Here is a 13,267-nt window from a genome sequence, read left to right on the forward strand (position 1 = left end):
CTCCATCTTCTCTTAGAAAGCACCAACTAAGGGGCACTATGTTCGTACTTGAGCATTGGGTGTAGCTAATATGCGAGTGTGTTTCATGAATGGATCAATGACTGAGCATAATGGGCTAGGGATAACTTATTTTAGTGTTGATATTTTGAAATACATGGTTGCTTGTTGATATGCTTGAGTATTAAAGTCCTCATGTCAAAACTAGACTATTGCTTTGAACCATATAAAAGTCCAAATGTCCATGCTACATAGAAAAGAATATGTGATGAACATGTTAGGCAGCATTCCACATCAAAAATTCTGTTTTTATCATTTACCTACTCCAGGACGAGCAGGAATTAAGTGGGCATGCTGATATGTCTCCAACGTATCTATAATTTTTTATTGTCCCATGCTGTTATATTATCATTCTTGGATGTTTTACAATCATTTTATATCATTTTTTTGGTACTAATTGACATAGTTCCCAATGCCAGTTGTTGTTTTCTGCTTGTTTTTTACATCGCATGAAATCAATACCAAATGGAGTCCAAATGCAACGAAACTTTTTGTGGATTTTTTATGGACCAGAAGACATCCAATGGGCCGGAGAAGCACCTGGGGGTGCCCCGAGGGGGACACAACCCACCAGGGCGCGCCTGGGGGTGGGTTGTGCCCACCTCGGTGGCCTCCCGCATCGCCTCTTTGCTCTATAAATACCCCAATATTCCAGAAACCCTAGGGGAGTCGACGAAAATCAATTCCAGCCGGCGCAAGTTCCAGAACCACCAGATCCAATCTAGACACCATCACGGAGGGGTTCATCATCCTCATTGGTGCCTCTCCGATGATGCATGAGTAGTTCATTGTAGACCTACGGGTCCATAGTTAGTAGCTAGATGGCTTCCTCTCTCTCTTTTGATTCTCAATATAATGATCTCTTGGAGATCCATACGATGTAACACTTTTTGCGGTGTGTTTGTTGGGATCCAATGAACTTTGAGTTTATGATCAGATCTATGTTTTTATCCATGAAAGTTATTTGAGTCTTATTTGATCTCTTATATGCATGATTGCTTATAGCCTCATATTTCTTCTCCAATATTTGGGTTTTGTTTGGCCAACTTGATATATTTATCTTGCAATGGGAAGAGGTGCTTTGTGATGGGTTCGATCTTATGGTGCTTGATCCCAGTGATAGATGGGGAACCGACACGTATGTATCGTTGCTATTAAGAATAACAAGATGGGGTCTATTTCTACATAAGTAGATCTTGTCTACATCATGCCATCGTTCTTATTGCATTACTCTATTTTCCCATGAACTTAATACATTGGATGCATGTTGGATAGCGGTTGATGTGTGGAGTAATAGTAGTAGATGCAGGCAGGAGTCGGTCTACTAATCTTGGATGTGATGCCTATATAATGATCATTGCCTGGATATCGTCATGATTATTTGAAGTTTTATCAATTGCCCAACAGTAATTCGTTTACCCACCGTTTGCTATTTTTTCTTGAGAGAAGCCACTAGTGAAATCTACGGCCCCCGGGTCTCTTCCTTATTATATTTGCCTTCGCAATCTATTTTTATTTGCTTTTATTTTTAGATCTATATTTCCAAAACCCCAAAAATACCTTGCTGCAATTTTTGTTTATTTATTTTATCTCGCGTTCCCGCGAGATCTATTTATCCAAGCTACTACAATTTTATCTATCTTTTTACCCATGAGGCTCTTACGTCGGGTTGCAAGTATTTGTTCTTTGTGTGCAGGAGATGTTTACGTGGTGTTGCGTGGTTCTCCTACTGGTTCGATAACCTTGTCATCAGTGAGGGAAATACCTACCATTGATGTATTGCATCATCCCTTCCTCATTGGGGAAATACCGACGTAGTTCTAGCAGACATCACGTGCCGACGGCGATAACATCGACCTTGGAACTATTCCCAACGCGCATCGTCACCTCGTCCTTAGCCAATCTTCGTTTAATCTGTAGCTCCTGTTTCGAGTTACAAATATGAGCAACCGAACCAGTATCAAATACCCAGGCGCTACTACGAGCATTAGTAAGGTACACATCGATAACATGTATATCAAATATACCTTTGTTCACTTTGCCATCCTTCTTATCCGCCAAATACTTGGGGCAGTTCTGCTTCCAGTGACCAGTCCCTTTGCAGTAGAAGCACTCAGTTTCAGGCTTAGGTCCAGCTTTGGGCTTCTTCCTAAGAGTGGCAACCTTCTTGCCATTCTTCTTGAAGTTCCCCTTTCTTTCCCTTGCCCTTTTCCTTGAAACTAGTGGTCTTGTTAACCATCAACACTTGATGCCTGATACGTCTCCAACGTATCTATAATTTTTTATTGTTCCATGCTATTATATTATCTATTTTGGATGTTTTATATGCATTAATATGTTATTTTATATTATTTTTGGGACTAACTTATTAACCTAGAGCCTAGTGCCAGTTTCTGTTTTTCCTTGTTTTTGAGTTTCGCAGAAAAGGAATACCAAACGGAGTCCAAATGGAATGAAACCTTCGCGATGATTTTTCTTGGACCAGAAGACAACCAGGAGACTTGGAGATGAAGTCGGAGGAGCCAAAAGGTGGCCACAAGGACGGAGGGCGCACTCAGGGGGTAGGGCGCGCCCCCACCCTTGTGCCCCCCCCCCCCCCGTGACTCTCCTGACCTAATTCTTTCGCCTATATATCCCCAAACCACCGGAGGATCCCAAGAAAACACTTTTCCACCGCCGCAACCTTCTGTAGCCATGAGATCCCATCTAGGGACCTTTTCCGGCACCCTGCCAGAGGGGGATTCGATCATGGAGGGCTTCTGCATCAACCCTATTGCCCTCCCGATGAAGCGTGAGTAGTTTACAACAAACCTACGGGTCCATAGCTAGTAGCTAGATGGCTTCTTCTCTCTCTTTGATTCTCAATACCATGTTCTTCTCGATGTTCTTTGAGATCTATTCGATGTAATACTTTTTTGCAGTGTGTTTGCCGAGATCCGATGAATTGTGGATTTATGATCAGCTTATCTATGAATATTATTTGAATCTTCTCTGAATTCATTTATGCATGATGATATCTTTGTAATTCTCTTCGAACTATCGGTTTGGTTTGGCCAGCTAGATTGGTTTTTCTTGCAATGGGAGAAGTGCTTAGCTTTGGGTTCAATCGGTGTCCTTTCCCAGTGACAGTAGGGGCAGCAAGGCACATATTGTATTGTTGGCATCGAGGATAAAAAGATGGGGTTTTCATCATATTGCTTGAGTTAATTCCTCTACATCATGTCACCTTACTTAATGCGTTATCCCGTTCTTTATGAACTTAATACTCTAGATGCATGCTGGATAGCGGTCGATGTGTGGAGTAATAGTAGTAGATGCAGAATCATTTCGGTCTACTTGACATGGACGTGATGCCTATATTCATGATCATTGCCTTAGATATCGTCATAACTTTGCACTTTTCTATCATTTGCTCGGCAGTAATTTGTTCGCCCACCGTATTATTTTCTATCTTGAGAGAAGCCTCTACTGAAACCTATGGCCCCCGGGGTCTATTTTCCATCATATAGGTTTCCGATCTACTAATTTGCAATCTTTTACTTTCTGATCTATAAACCAAAAATATTTACTTTATCGTCTGTTACTCTCATCTATCTCTATCAGATCTCACTTCTGCAAGTAACAGTGAAGGGATTGACAACCCCTTTATCGCGTTGGGTGCAAGTTGTTTGATTGTTTGTGCATGTATTCAGTGATTTGTGCGTTGTCTCCTACTGGATTGATACCTTGGTTCTCAAACTGAGGGAAATACTTATCCCTACTTTGCTGCATCACCCTTTCCTCTTCAAGGGAAAAACCAACGCAAGCTCAAGAAGTAGCAATGCTCCTTCTTGATTTCTACCTCTGCAGCTTTGAGCATTGCGAAGAGCTCGGGAACTGTCTTGTCCATCCCTTGCATGTTACAGTTCATCAGGAAGCATTTGTAGCTTGGTGGCAGTGATTGAAGAACTCTGTCAATGACACAATCAACTGGAAAGATCAATTCCTAGCTGAGTCAAGTGATTATAATACCTAGACATTTTGAGTGTGTGTTCACTGACAGAACTGTTCTCCTCCATCTTGCAGCTATAGAACTTGTTGGAGACTTCCTATCTCTCAACCCGGGCATTTGCTTAAATATTAACTTCAAATCTCGGAACATCTCATATGCTCCATGACGTTCAAAACGTCTTTGGAGTCCCGGTTCTAAGTCGTAAAGCATGGCACACTGAACTATCCAGTAGTCATCAGATCGAGCTTGCTAGACGTTCAAAACATCAGCATCTGCTGTTGCAGCAGGCCTTTCACCTAGTGGTGTATCAAGGACATAATTCTTCTGTGCAGCAATGAGGATAATCCTCAAATTATGGACCCAGTCCGTGTAGTTGCTACCATCATCTTTCAACTTAGCTTTCTCTAGGAACGCATTAAAACTCAGGGGAACGGTAGCACGGGGCATTGATTTACAACATAGATATGCAAATACTATCAGGACTAAGTTCATGATAAATTAAGTTCAATTAACCAAATTACTTAAGAACTCACACTTAAGTAGACATCCCTCAAGTCATCTAAGTGATACGTGATCCAAATCAACTAACCCATGTCCGATCATCACGTGAGATGGTGTAGTCATCAATGGTGAATATCTCTATGTTGATCATATCTACTATATATATGATTCACGTTCAATCTTTTGATCTCCAGTTTTCTGAGGCCATGTCTGTACATGCTAGGCTCGTCAAGTTTAACCCAAGTATTCTGCATGTGTAAAACTGTCTTACACCCGTTGTATGTGAACGTAGAGTCCATCACACCCGATCATCGCGTGGTGTCTCAACATGACGAACTGCCGCAATGGTGCTTACTCAGGGAGAACACTTTTACCTTGAAATTTAGTTAAGGGATCATCTTATAATGCTACCGCCATACTAAGCAAAATAAGATGCATAAAAGATAAACATCAAATGCAATCAAAATATGTGACACAATATGGCCATCATCATCTCGTGCTTTTGATCTCCATCTCCAAAGCATCGTTGTGATCTCCATCGTCACCAGCTCGACACCTTGATCTCCATTGTTGCGTCGTGGTTGTCTCGCCAACTATTGCTTCTACAACTATTGCTAACTCATAGTGATAAAGTAAAGCAATTACATGGCGTATGCATTTCATACAATAAAGAGACAACCATAAGGCTCCTGCCGGTTGCTAGATATCTTACAAAACATGATCATCTCATACAATAACGTATATCACATCATGTCTTGATCATATCACATCACAACATACCCTGCAAAAACAAGTTAGACATCCTCTACTTTGTTGTTGCAAGTTTTACATGGCTGCTACGGGTTTCTAGCAAGAACCGTTCTTACCTACGGCAAAAACCACAACGGTGTTTCGTCAAGTTTGTTGTTTTTGTTGGGGAACGTAGTAATTTCAAAAAAATTCCTACGCACACGCAAGATCATGGTGATGCATAGCAACGAGAGGGGAGAGCGTTGTCCACGTACCCTCGTAGACCGAAAGCGGAAGCGTTAGCACAACGCGGTTGATGTAGTCGTACGTCTTCACGATCCGACCGATCCAAGTACCGAACGTACGGCACCTTGGAGTTCAGCACACGTTCAGCTCGACGACGTCCCGCTAACTCCGATCCAGCAGAACTTCACGGGAGAGTTCCGTCAGCATGATGGCATGATGACGGTGATGATGTTACTACCGACGCAGGGCTTCGCCTAAGCACCGCTACGATATGACCGAGGTGGATTATGGTGGAGGGGGGCACCGCACACGGCTGGGAGAGATCAACAGATCAACTTGTGTGTCTAGAGGTGCCCCCTGCCCCCATATATAAAGGAGCAAGGGGGAGGCCGGCTACTTGTGGGCGCGCCAGGAGGAGGAGTCCTCTTTCCTACTCCTACTAGGAGGGGGAAAGGAAGGGGGAGAGGGAGAGGGAAAGGGGGGCGTCGCCCCCCTCTCCTAGTCCAATTCGGACCAGAGGGGGAGGGGCGCGCGGCCTGCCCTAGGCCAGCCCTCTCTCTCTCCACTAAGGCCCATAAGGCCCACTATTTCTCCCGGGGGGTTCCGGTAACCCTCCCGCACTCCGGTTTTCTCCGAAACCATCCGAAACACTTCCGATGTCCGAATATAGTCGTCCAATATATCGATCTTTACGTCTCGACCATCTCAAGACTCCTCGTCATGTCCGCGATCATATCCGAGACTCCGAACTACCTTCGGTACATCAAAATACAAAAACTCATAATACCGATCGTCACCGAACTTTAAGTGTGCGGACTCTACGGGTTCGAGAACTATGTAGACATGACCGAGACACGTCTCCGGTCAATAACCAATAGTGGAACCTGGATGCTCATATGGGCTCCTACATATTCTACGAAGATCTTTATAGGTCAAACCGCATAACAACATACGTTGTTCCCTTTGTCATCGGTATGTTACTTGCCCGAGATTCGATCGTCGGTATCTCAATACCTAGTTCAATCTCGTTACCGGCAAGTCTCTTTACTCATTACATAATGCATCATCCCGTAACTAACTCATTAGTTACATTGCTTGCAAGGCCTATTGTGATGTGCATTACCGAGAGGGCCCAGAGATACCTCTCCGACAATCGGAGTGACAAATCCTAGTCTCGATCTATGCCAACTCAAAAAGTACCATCGGAGACACCTGTAGAGTACCTTTATAATCACCCAGTTACGTTGTGAAGTTTGGTAGCACACAAAGTGTTCCTCCGGTAATCGGGAGTTGCATAATCTCATAGTCATAGGAACATGTATAAGTCATGAAGAAAGCAATAGCAGTAAACTAAACGATCAAGTGCTAAGCTAAAGGAATGGGTCAAGTCAATCACATCATTCTCCTAATGATGTGATCCCATTAATCAAATGACAACTCATGTCTATGGCTAGGAAACTCAACCATCTTTGATCAACGAGCTAGTCAAGTAGAGGCATACTAGTGACACTATGTTTGTCTATGTATTCACACATGTATTATGTTTCCGGTTAATACAATTCTAGCATGAATTATAAACATTTATCATGATATGAGGAAATAAATAATAACTTTATTATTGCCTCTAGGGCATATTTCCTTTAGTCTCCCACTTGCATTAGAGTCAATAATCTAGATTACACAGTAATGATTATAACACCCATGGAGTTTTGGTGCTGATCATGTTTTGCTCGTGGAAGAGGCTTAGTCAACGGGTCTGCAACATTCAGATCTGTATGTATCTTGCAAATCTCTATGTCTCCCACCTGGACTTGATCCCGGATGGAATTGAAGCGTCTCTTGATGTGCTTGGTTCTCTTGTGATATCTGGATTCCTTTGCCAAAGCAATTGCACCAGTATTGTCACAAAAGATTTTTCATTAGTCCCGATGCACCAGGTATGACACCTAGATCGCATATGAACTCCTTCATCGAGACTCCTTCATTTGCTGCTTCCGAGGCAGCTATGTACTCCACTTCACACGTAGATCCCGCCACGACGCTTTGTTTAGAACTGCACCAACTGACAGCTCCACCGTTCAATGTAAACACATATCCGGTTTGCGATTTAGAATCGTACGGATCAGTGTCAAAGCTTGCATCGACGTAACCATTTACGACGAGCTCTTTGTCACCTCCATAAACGAGAAACATATCCTTAGTCCTTTTCAGGTATTTCAGGATGTTCTTGACCGCTGTCCAGTGATCCACTCCTGGATTACTTTGGTACCTCCCTGTTAAACTAATAGCAAGGCACACATCAGGTCTGGTACACAGCATTGCATACATGATAGAGCCTATGGCTGAAGCATAGGGAACATCTTTCATTTTCTCTCTATCTTCTACAGTGGTCGGGCATTGAGTCTAACTCAACTTCACACCTTGCAACACAGGCAAGAACCCTTTCTTTGCTTGATCCATTTTGAACTTTTTCAAAACTTTGTCAAGGTATGTGCTTTGTGAAAGTCCAATTAAGCGTTTTGATCTATCTCTATAGATCTTGATGCCCAATATGTAAGTAGCTTCACCGAGGTCTTTCATTGAAAAACTCTTATTCAAGTATCATTTTTGTTGTAGGGTGGAACCCTAGATGAAGATCTTTCACGAATTGGAGGGGAAATCCCCAAGAACACGAAGAACACAAGAGAGGGGAAACACTCAAATTGACTAGATCCAATCACACATATGCTAGATCCAAGAACATACAAGAGTTCACAATGATTCAAGAACAACAAAGGAAAGATACAAGGTACTAGTTCATCCCAATCCTATGAGGAGAGAGGTCTTGATGATCCTATGATGGGGATCTTTCCCTAGATGGGGGGCTTGAATCCACTAGGGGATCTTCTCCATAGGAGGTCTTGAACTCCAATGGAGTGGTCTCTCTCTAACAAGAGGAGATACAAGGAGCAAAGCTCACTAAATCATGTCATATACATTGCTATCCTTTTAAATGAGCTAGGTGGGAGGTACTTATAGTCTAGGGACGAAATAGAGGGAGAGGGGGATACAAAGGTCCAAAATGACCCTGAAAACACACACACTCTCGGAGGGGTCCGGGCACCCGGGGTAAAGGGGTTCGGGCACCCGGACCGGTCAGAGGCGCCGGGCGAAGGAGGACCGGGCACCCGGGGCGCGAGGGGCCGGGCACCCGGACTAGGCCGAGGCCGGCTGGAGCTGGGCCGAGCACCCGGGGGTTGATGGCCCGGGCACCCGGTGGGGGGGCTGGGCCGTGCCGGGAGGAGGCCGGGAACCCGGGGGTGGGGACCCGGGCACCCGGGGTGGCCTGGGCCTTGGCCAACCGGCGGCTGGTGGCCGGGCACCCGGGGGTGTTGGTGGCCGGGCACCTAGACGGGTCCGAGGCCTCCGTAGCTTCGCGCTCTTCTCCCTGTCCTTCATCTTGGGTCTCCGGTGAACTTGGTGCTTCACTCCGTGCTTCCTCGCAATCATCTCGGAAGTACCTACGCATGCATAGCATATCTCTTTGAGGTAGAATCTCATTCTCATGTGAAACCGAACGAAACTCGAAGAGGAAAGAAGTGACCTCGTTCTCGATGTTGCGTGCACGTGCTCTTGTCATTGGTCTACGAGGTTCTTGCGGTGGTGGTGTGACGTCCATGGTGACGGTCGAGGGATGCTCCGCATCATCTCCCCCCCCCCCACCCCCTTGGGAGAGATCCGTCCAAGGATCGTGATCGTCATCACCATGAGAAGGAGAGTGCGTCACCAAGGACTCATCATCTCCAAGCTCGAAATGGGCACTCTCCAATGTCGCACCGTCTTGTGATTCCTTCAAAAGGAGCAAGGACAACAAACACTTGGAAAAACAAATGTGGTTAGCGGTAGTGCAAAACCAAGCATTCAAGAGGTGGTTCAACAAACAAGTGTCGTCATCAAGCATAGGATATGGTGTGACAAGGGAGTGTGACATGGCATGTAAGAACATAAATGGAGCACAAGCAAAGACATCATGGAAACAAGCATGGAAATGTGAGGTAGCGATGCAAATATGTTTGACACGATAGCAAGCATCGACCTCAAGATCATAGCAAACATGCACAAAGCGCTCGACAAATGGTCTATGGTAGGCATAAGAATCATTCACAACACCAAGAGAAATGAAATGCCTAAACACATGGGGCAAGTGCAAGACAATCCAAGCATAATGTGAATATGGTGTGGTGAAGAAAGTGAGGCACTCAACACAAATGATATAGCAATTTTGGAACATGTGCGAGGCAATCAAGTCATGAGAACAAATAGTAGGCATAGGCATATGTGAAGTAATGTCATTGTTGCAACCAAACATGTGATAGTAGCAAGTAATCCAAGAAGTGGATGCAACATGAGAAAGCATAGCAATCAAGTCGTGCAAACTAGTGGAGCGAAGATGCAACACACTAGAGGAACTCATGGCAATCATGTCATGTGAGCAAATAATAGGCATAGACAATGCACATGACGTATCGCAAGTACGAACACAAACCAAGATCATTGTATCATCATAGGCATGGGGCACATAGCAAACATGGCAATAACAAGCAATATCTCCACCAAGCTTGCAAATACACATACAAGTAGTAGAATCAATCATCATGTGTAATGCAAAGCATGGGTCACAAATGCATGGCAAAGGCATAGGAATGAGCATATCATGCAAAGTGAACATGGCAAGATGGGCATATAATATGTAATGGATGATAACCCATAACCATGTGAGAGCCATGTAGAAGAAATGCGCGAAGTCTTTGCACGAAGAGAGCGGTGGGAAATTCAATCCATGGGATACCAAGTCATCATTGCTCTCTAGAGCTCGGTTTGTCAACTCATGGGATTGTGAGGTTGACAAGTATTCATGGGTACCTACACAAAAGAGACACAAACCAAAGAAATTGTGCGCGTGGTAAATGTACACATCATCCACCATGATGTGTATGTGCATGTGTGAGTTAGCACAAGATAAGCATCGCTCAAAGAAATTTGATGCGTGATATAGAAACATGTCATCCATCATGAAAGAATAGTTGGTATGTATGACACGATGGGGACACAAATTGAGAATGCAAGTATATGGCACATCACTAGCATGTTTATTCATGGGAAGCATATGGTACACACAAGTATTGGGATCATGCAATGGATAGGATGAATCAAAATCTCCTAACATGTATGAGGAAACTATGGGGGTCTCCTCATGAGCAATAGTGGAAACATCATATGGAGAATATTGACAACATCCAAAACAATGCATATTTGGAACAATGTGATCATGGCATGGCATAGTAGATGAATTGCGCAAATCATGTAAGGGAAGCATGGCAATATCATCGCAAGAAAAACAAATGCCAATAACCATGGGCTTGTCAGCTATGCCATATGTGCAAATTGGGTTTATGTTGACGGCATATGCATAGTCACTACGATGAGATTGCAAATATGACATATTGTTGATCTCATGCATAGCATATGACAAGGCAAGCGGATTGTCAAACATGATGTGACCTAAAGAATTGTCACAAGAAATCCTATGTAACATGGCATCACAACTAATGGACCCCACATGGCAATCATCAAACTCATCATAAATGGGTAAATCATCGCATGGGGAAGTCACACTAGCATGGATCATGGTAATAGGTGGATCAACATCATGCAAGCAATCAATGTCAAGAATGTCCACTAGTGGGACTAGAGCATCACCTTCACCTATGTTACCTTGTTCATTCCACTCAAGTGGTGTAGGTGAGGTGGCAAAGACCAAATGGTGGTCATCATCTTCATCTTGATGGAACCATGTGGGGGGTGCATCATATTCCACCATGGCCATCGTCTTGTCCATAGGAAGGACGAAGTCGTCGCGGATCGGCGCATCATCATATATGGGACCTAGCACCAAATGAGAAGACACAATAGAGGTAGTCAATTTGTTAGAAATGCAAATGGCCTCACGTGCCCTATCAACTTCCTCACTCTCTCTATGTGGTGGTGGCTCACTCACTCCCTCAAGGTAGGTGCACTCAATCTCACATATGGTGGAGTCACTCAAATCACTCAAGTGGTGGTGTTAGCGGCTCTCCTCACATGGGAATTGGGGCAACTCGTCATATATGGGGCTAGTGGGGAAGTCACTCTCACTCTCAATATGGTGGCACAAGTCACTCATGTCATCATACGTCGCCATGGTCGAAGGGAAAATCCCATGCTCAACCATCTCGTCGTCGTCGCCGTGGATGAAGGCTGAAGATGGCACATCATCGCTCTCCTCCATGACCGAAGGGAAAATCCCATGCTCGATCATCTCATCACCGTCGCCGTGGAGGAAGGCCGATGTAGGCATACTCGTCGGAGGTAGGCGAAGATGCCATACGTCCCAAGGCGAAGATGCCTTGATGACACTTGGCGAAGATGCCGAAGTGGTCGTAGTAGTCGTAGCTCCGTCTTGGTGGTGCTTGTCTCGCGATCTTCTCTTGTGCTCATGATGTCTGGTCATAGCTTGATGTAGAGCTTTTTGGGACTTGTAGGTGTACGCATCGCGAGCATCTTCATCTTGATGGTGTTGTAGTGCTTGAGCTCGATGACGCCCCGAAGATTGGCCACTTGAGCGTCGCCGCCTTGAAGATGATGAAGGGGAAGAAGACTTGTAGTTGGCCACCATGTCTCGTACTTGATCCCTTTGTTCGGCCAACTTGGTGCCGAGGTAGTCCCTTATCCTTGCTTTGTTTTGGCGAATGTCGATGGCGAGTCGCTCAATGCCTTGCATTGCTCGTTGTAGTCCGAACATGGACGTTTTGGTGATGTAGTTGTTCGCGTTGTCGTTGTCGTGGAAGACCGGAGATGAAATGCCTTGCCTATCCATCACAAGACTCGAGCAAATGTGAGTGGAAGAAAGGAAAGAGCTAGACCAATGTACCTTATCCAATGTTGAAGATGGATCAATGGTCACTCAATAATGTAACAAGGAAATAGCACAATTGGTACCGGATCTTGTCAATTCTCACACCTACACAAGTAAGGCTTATGGTGGAGCTCGGTGAGGATAGTGGCACAAAAATTTGATGCAAAATGTTAGCAAGAGTCAATAATGTTGGAAAAGATTCACAAATTCGCAAGTGAAACAAGTAGACCAATAGCAATATGTGGCACACGGAAACACACACACGGATAGATAGATGGGGTCGTGCAACCAAGGAATGAGCACAAAATGTGGAATCCACGGAAAACGCTCGTGTTGCACAACTCTAGAGAGACGCTAGCACGATTGCTCAACAGGCGGATACGACACTTGTGCACAACCTATAAGATGCAAAATGTATGAGCTTTCTATCCCAAGTATGCTATGTGTATGATGTTCCGGTGTTTCGCACACGATGATCCAAGATGATCAATATGGTAGTATGGTATGCAATGTGGCGATGCTATGGCTCTTGCTTACAAGCTTCTTTGCTCTCTTTTTTGCTTAAAAGCTTATTCTTTTTTTTCTTTTTTTTTGATATGGCCACTATGCGAAATGCACAAACCAAGATAGCAATTTTGTATATGCGGGAACAATCTTGTGGCACAAGGGATGATATGATGATACCGATATGATATGGTATGTATGCAATGGAAGGTACGGATCACTAATGTGCACAAGTGACGTTGCCGGCAATACTCAAAGGCTAGCCTCAATAGGCAAGTGACGCAAAATGGGCTAAGGGCTTAACA

This window comes from Triticum aestivum, chromosome 2D (genome assembly GCF_018294505.1).
Source record: "Triticum aestivum cultivar Chinese Spring chromosome 2D, IWGSC CS RefSeq v2.1, whole genome shotgun sequence".
Lineage (NCBI taxonomy): Eukaryota > Viridiplantae > Streptophyta > Magnoliopsida > Poales > Poaceae > Triticum > Triticum aestivum.